Source organism: Sciurus vulgaris (assembly GCF_902686455.1).
Source record: "Sciurus vulgaris genome assembly, chromosome: 1".
NCBI lineage: Eukaryota > Metazoa > Chordata > Mammalia > Rodentia > Sciuridae > Sciurus > Sciurus vulgaris.
The window spans coordinates 49,537,991-49,545,140 of NC_136461.1; the positions used below are offsets into that span (position 1 = coordinate 49,537,991).

Genomic DNA, 7,150 nt, shown 5'->3' on the forward strand with positions numbered 1-7,150 from the left:
GAGAGGCAGCACTCCCCAGCACAAGGCAAACTCCCAATGAACTTATGTGCAGAAAATGGGCCCAGAGGATACAGTTTCTCAGCAGATGCCAGCCTCAGGACGTGTTATTTTGGTGGGGAAATTAGCGTGTGTAATAAGGAGGGAAAACATCCGTAATCGTTCTTTTTCAAAGGCACATGGCTTAGCACAGACATTAGCTCACATTTACTACCATCCGGGAAATCCACTCCTCAGTCAACGAGCACTCACTGCCAGGTACCACATGCTCTCCTCCTCAAGTTTCCCCTCCCTGAGGCCTCCCATCTACCCCTCCAATTCTTAGTCTCCCTGTTAGCCAAGACCTACCAAACAAAGGCAGATGTCAGCAGGTTAGAAAGAACTTTCTAGAAGGCAAAGCTATCCAGAGATGATATGGAGACCCTGGAGCAGTAAGGACCAATGGCCAGGAGAAGAATGGGCACCCACTCCATGGGTCATGCTCAGAGGGGTTTCACATATCTCCTGGCCCTCTGGGAGATTTCCAAGCCCATGCCTGGCCTTTGCCTGGCCCTTGCCTACCACTCAGATGCCCATGGCCTCTCACTTCGGGTCTCCTACAGCTCATCACCGACCCCTACTGTCTTTGCCAGTCTTCCCTTGTATAGATCCTTTCTCCTCAAATACAGTCTATGAAATTTGGAAGTGCAAACTCACGTCAGTTTTCCATCTTCCCCACAGCTCCTAGCACTGTGCTCGGCACATGGTAGATGCCTGATAAATCATTTGGTGGATTGGAGTACTTTGGAAAGGAGAAATGTGTTTTAAAAGATGGTCCTACAATGCAGTGTGTCTCAAAGGCAGACAACCCAGGGTGGAACCAGGTCAAAATCCCCCTCCATCATTCAAATGTATGGTCATAGTTAAGAATTATTGTCTAGATTGTGTTATATATAAGAAGACAACTCATCCCATAATTCTACAAGGATTTCTTTAATTGGGAGGATACTGGGAACATAAATCTGTCCACAAACCTTCATACAAACAAAACCTTGCTTTGTGAAAGGATATTGTTAAAACACTAATGTGTTGGAATCGCCTTAAATGCCCAATAAAAAGTAAGCAAATAATCGATATATATTTTTATAAAAGTTAACATACATAATAATTTATATTATTTAAATTCACAAAAAATAATATAAATCAAGTAAACTATCTTAGAAAGAAAAAAAAGAAAAAGAAAAAGAAAGAAAGAAAAGAAAATCCCCCTCCACCACTGTAGCTGAAACCCAAATGATACAGTGGAGCTTCCGTGTGTCAGGGCAGTGCCCCAAGTCATATTCCTGGGCTCATCTTAATACACTGTCTCTTTTACATAGCAAAGTGAGTAAGAGCAGGAAGAACAGGTTTGAGTTGTTGCAAGCTCACCTCCACTTGTGAGTCACTTTAGGGCTCACCTCTGTCATTTCTCATACAGGACTACCATCCATACTTCATAGGGTAGTTGCGAAATGAGGTGATTCGTTGCATGTAAATCTCTTTAGAACAGTGGCTGGTATTTATTGTTAGATAAATAGATGTGCCAGGCCCTACACTAATTGCTAAAAATAGAGCAGTGAACAAAAACGGCAATCAGAAACAAATCCATGTCCTCATGGAGCTAACAGTCTATGGGGCATCACCCTCAATAAATATCAGTGGTCCTCATGATTTTTATTATTTCTGTAGTATCGTACTTTGTCTCCCCTATGGGCCATATCTCCAAGACTGGCAAAGTTCCAGGCACATCATAGGCATTCAGTAAACAGTTTTTGAATTGTTGATGAACAGATGAATCTGTAATTGTAACATGGCCATATTCCCATCAATGTCAAAATTATGGGCAACTCATACAGAGCCCTGGTGTAGGGGTTTACGTGTTCAGATTCAGTTAATCCTCACAGCAAAGCCAGAGGCAGGTATTAGTGTCCCAGTCAACAGATGGGGAACATGAAGCAGACAGAAGTTAGAGCCCTTGCTCAGGACACCTGTCTGGGGTTCACACTCATGCACTCCATTCCCCCTGCCTCTCAAAAGAACAAAATAGACCAGATTCTAAAAATGCACCATGGACAGTCTTTCCAGGACTGAGAGGGAATCAGTCACCACTCAGACAATGGCAGCCACTCCTGACACACCTGCCTGGCACCCCATAACCCTCTTCACCCATTTACACAAAGCAGTCAGTAGACCATCTTAAGCAGCAGGGTTGATCTAGTCACCTGGCCACCTCCTCATTTAACCCCCACCCACCCCAACCCCTGTGAGATCCTGTTGGCTTTAAAATATCCTTCAAATGTTTTTCTACTGCTATACACATCAGGAAATACATTTTCAGTCAGGCATGGTTGTGCACGCCTGTAATTCCAGCAACTCGAGAGGCTCACAAGTTCAAGACCAGCCTGGGCAACTTAGCAAGACTCTGTCTCAAAATAAAAATTTTAAAATAGGATAAGGATATTGCTCAGTGGTAAAGCACCCCTGGGTTCAATCCGTAGCACCACAAAAAAGAGAAATATCTTACGTGGAAACCCAAAATTTCTCTATGTATATTCATGGAACCGAAACAAACATTTCCTGAAACAGTGCCATCTCTCCTTATAGAAAGGGACCCTGGCTGGGGATATAGCTCAGTTGGTAGAGGGCTCACCTCACATGCACGAGGCCCTGGGTTCAATTCCCAGCACCTCCAAAAAAAGAAAAAGAAAAAGAAAGGGCCCCTGTGCTGAGTATCTTCTGTTTGCCTTTCCAGATTCACTCAACCCCCTCTACCCAGCCCTGCTCTGTATTCAAAGTATGCTTTAGCTACTTTACTAGCTGTGTGACTTGAGCAAGTTACTTAACCTCTCTGAGCCTCAAATTTCCTCACTGGCAAAAACTAGATTCATAATAATAACACCCAGCTTATAAAGGACTAAATTATCTCAGACATATAAATTTCTTAGATTATGCCTGGCTTATAGCCATTCTCTTAAGAAATGTTTGCCAGCATTAGTATCATTTTGAGTAGAAATAACAATAAATATGCCTTAATTTTCATTAAAGTAATTTAGTAGCCGGCTCTGACTTTGTGAGGAAACGTACAGACACAGGACATGTGTCCACAATCTGTAGCTACATGATTTAAGTGACTATTTTAGAAATAAAGCCACCAGCATGCTTGAGGCAATTTTTAAAATAAATTCAGATCGATGGCCCTATGAGTCCCAGTTGTCCCAAACTTCATGTTAGAAGCAACTTTCCAAATGAAGAGTAACTTTGTTTCTGATGGATTTTTTTGATGTGCACAGAGTCAAGAACCTTAGCCTGAGACATTCCTGACAGAGATGTAACTAGTAATTTGGCTCAGTCATTGGGGAGGGAGGCAGCCCCCGTCTCCTGTTTTAAGTTGTGATTTGCATAAGTACAGCAATGACTTTTTCTTCTCCAGAACTCAAGATTATTCCCAAAATGAAGGCATCCAGGTTAACAGCCAAGTCCTAAAAGGTGCCAAGGCAGTCTATTAGGAAAAAAGAAAATTCCCATGTTATAAGTCACTTGGAAGGCAGTTTAATTATAAAATGTGTGAAGCTGAGTTTTAAATGTGAGGGGTCATACTGGCTGTTTCCTCTGACCCTTTGGAAAGTGTTAACTAGTTATCATTATATGAAATTTATTAACGTACGAGGCCCAGAGCTATTTATTATTAACTAGGCTCCCCAACAATTCCCAGTTACAGAGGGTTGATATTCACCATTTAGACAATCCAGTGCAGGGGAGGCAAAAGCCTTGAATATCAACATTCATATCAATAGTCTGATTGCCAAGACCTCCTCTTAGAGACCTGTGTAGCATCCTTTAAGAAATGTTTAAACTGGGCCTGGTGATACTCACCTGAAATCTCAGTGGCTCTGGAGGCTGAGGCAAGAGGATTGCAAGTTCAAGGCCAGCCTCAGCAATTTAGCAAGGAACTAAGCAACTTAGCAAGATCCTCTCTCTAAATAAAAGACATAAGGGCTCAGAATGTGGCTCCATGGTTCAGTGCCCCTGAGTTCAATCCCCTGTGCCCAAAAAAAAAAAAAAAAAAAAAAAAAAGGAAGAAGAAGGAAAGAAAAAAGATATATTTAAAGAGCCACTCTCTTAGGACTCACCTTATCCCTCCTACTACCCCAAAATGTGAGCCTTCTTTCTATCTGCAAAACTGCCACATACACACACACACACACACACACACACACATGCACGCACCCCTACTCCATTTTGAAAAAATAGTTATTGCTGATCGAAACTACCTGGCACAAGATGTGTTGCTGTAGAAGACGAATCAGCAAGTGTCCTGGGGAACTCACTTCACTGAAAACCAACCCGCTCCAGCTGCCTTGGTAAGGATGGGCTTGTATCTCTTGCTGCCATTTGCCCTGTCTCTCCCTGTCACCCTGAGAGACGACAGGAAAAGACCAGAGAAGGTAGGCAGGTGACACAAGCCACCTTTTTGTAAACCCACATTCCAATCTACCAATACCATAGGGGCAAGCTGCACCGGAAGGGGAGAATATGCACAAAGGTGAATAGCTATGGATCCCACCTTAACCTGGTAACAGTCCAGTGAGGGCGGAACTAATAAGCCAGTGCTCGCAAATGGTGTGGATGACAGAAGTCCAAGCAGCCTCACTCTGCCACCCTGGAGGAGAGCTGACCCTCCCTGGTGGTGTGCTGGTCAGTGTTTAGCAACCAACTCTCCAGGGGAAAGTGTGCCCTAACTTGTAGCTCTGACCAAGTTCTGTAATGGAAATGTTCCCTGCTTGGACAATCTCAAGCTGCCAACATGATGTCACAGAAAAGAGTTGAAAAGTGCTGCCCTGTAGTCCATTATATTGTACTTCTAACCATAGTTACAATAGATGTAACACCCTCAAGGGTAGAGAGCAGTCTGGTGTGTTGGCCACCTGTAATCCCAGCACCTCGGGAGGCTGAGGTAGGAGGATGGAGGGTTCAAAGCCAGCCTCAGCAACTTAGTAAGGCCCTAAGCAACTCAGTGAGACCCTGTCTCTAAATCAAATACAAAAACGGGCTGGGGATGTGGTTCAGTGGTTAAGCACCCCCGAGTTCAATCCCCACTACCAAAAAAAGAAAAGAAAAGAGATCATGATGAAATGTAACAAAATGATTTTGAAGCAATGAGTTTTGAACATTTGTTAAATTTGTTTTAAATGTACTTTGTTTAATTGCAAATTAATACAATTCAATTTTTAATGACCAACTCACAAAAATCCTACAATTTTTTAAACATTTTTTAGCTGTTAAGGGATCTTTTATTTTATTTATTTATATGTGGTGCTGAGTAAAGAAACCCAGGGCCTCACACATGCCAGGCAAGCACTCTGCCACTGAGCCACAACTCCTACCCCTTCCTGCATCTTTTAACAGGGCAGTTGCAACTCACTCCAGAGCACTGCTATATGGGTCTCACTTGGACAGGGGATGACCAGTGTACCAGTGCCAGAGTGGGGACTCCGGGTGGTGATTTGAGAGGCCAGATGTGAGCTGAGAACTTGCTTGAAGCCATCTGGAGTGGTAAGAGTTAGCAGAGCTGGCCAAACCAATATTTACAGGGAGCTGAAAGCCAGACACAGGAGATAAAGTCCTAAGACGAAACCAAACAAAGCAGAGGCAGAACTCCACAAAGATGATGCAGAGCAGAATTGAGCTGGAGCCAGCTCTTAGTCAAAACAAGAATAGGGCAGGGCGCAGTAGCACACGCCTGTAATCCCAGCAGCTCAGGAGGCTGAGGCAGGAGGATTGCAAGTTCAAAGCCAGCCTCAGCAACAGTGAGACACTAAGCAACTCAGTGAGACTCTGTCTCTAAATAAAGTACAACATAGGGCTGGGGATATGACTCAGTGGTTGAGAGCCCCTGAGTTCAATCCCCAGTACCCCTGCCAAAAAATGACAGTAGGTCAGGAAAGTAAGGGTTTTGGATTTGGAATGTGCTGCATACATCTGTGAGAGCTTCATTGCTCACATTTATTTATTAGTGAATAATTATGAAAACTGCCCTAGTTTATTGAGCACTTAACCAAGACCACGTATAGTTTTGCATGCTGTATTAGTTAGTTTTCTATCACTATAACAAAACACCTGAGATAATCAACTTAAAAGAGAAAAGGTTTATTTCAGTTCATGATTGGTTGGCCCCATAGTTTGGGGCCTATGGCAAGGTGGTATATCATGATGGGAGCAGATAGCAGAACAAAACTCATAGCCAGGAAGAAAAAAAAAAAAAAAAAGAGCCAAGGCCCAGGGTCCCATCATCCCCTTCAAGGGGCCTACTCTTGAAGGTCCCACCACATCCCAATAGTGCTACACTGGGGACCAAGCCTTTCACAGGGACCACTGGGTGACATATAAGACCCAAATGACAGCACATGTCTATCTCGCTACTAACAGCTTTATGTTACAGCTGCAATACACAGCCTGACTTCAGAGGAACCAGCAGCTCTGTCTGCTATGCAATGCAGGTGCATGTGTGTGTTGGGCTGGTTTAAAATCACAGGCAGAAGGCAAATGATACATACTTTAGCATGGACTAGTTACAGGTTTCCCAGATAGTGTTGAAATCGTTGGTACAAAATAATATTGACATTCAAAGATATCAGGAGTCATTCCCTGGGCTGGGAGGAGAGGATAGTTAAGTAGTGGTTGATCTTACCTTTTGATGAATTAGATATACTATGAACCCATTGGTGGAAAATACAAATAAAGTTCTTGTCACTAGGGAGCTCCAGGGTTTACTCCCCCATTCTCACACCCAACCCCTTGGACTTGATACTAAGTGTCATCCTTGCTTCCTGCCTCCAAACACCATGGCTCATTCTCCTTGCTCCACCCCAGACTCAGGCTCACCCCCTACATGCCTGAGTCTTTGCTTGCTTCCCCAAGAGGCCATATCCTAGCCTGTGAGCAACTTGAGGTTTTCACACATTCTTTCCAGAGGGCCTGGTACACTGCCTGCTACAATCAACAGGTGCCAAACTGAAAATCAAGGCTGCCTGAGCAGAGAGAAGGCTTCACGTTGTTTCATGTTTGCTAGCCCTTCTCATTTTATGATTCACTGCATGGGAACCCAGGCGCCTCTTCCCCTAGGAAGTGACCTTCT

General features: G+C 43.7%; 1 long non-coding RNA gene across 2 annotated transcripts; it reads right to left on the reverse strand.

The window, feature by feature from the left end:
• Positions 1-1,101: 1,101 nt before the first annotated feature.
• On the reverse strand, positions 1,102-4,676 carry LOC306638524. 2 transcript variants are annotated; one of them, XR_013757490.1, is made up of 3 exons: positions 4,580-4,676; positions 3,889-4,055; positions 1,102-1,812 (listed from the first exon to the last, which is right to left on the reverse strand). It is a non-coding gene; the product is annotated as an uncharacterized lncRNA (long non-coding RNA). The 2 variants fall into 2 exon arrangements; XR_013757491.1 differs by lacking the exon at positions 4,580-4,676 and adding an exon at positions 4,287-4,524.
• Positions 4,677-7,150: the final 2,474 nt, after the last annotated feature.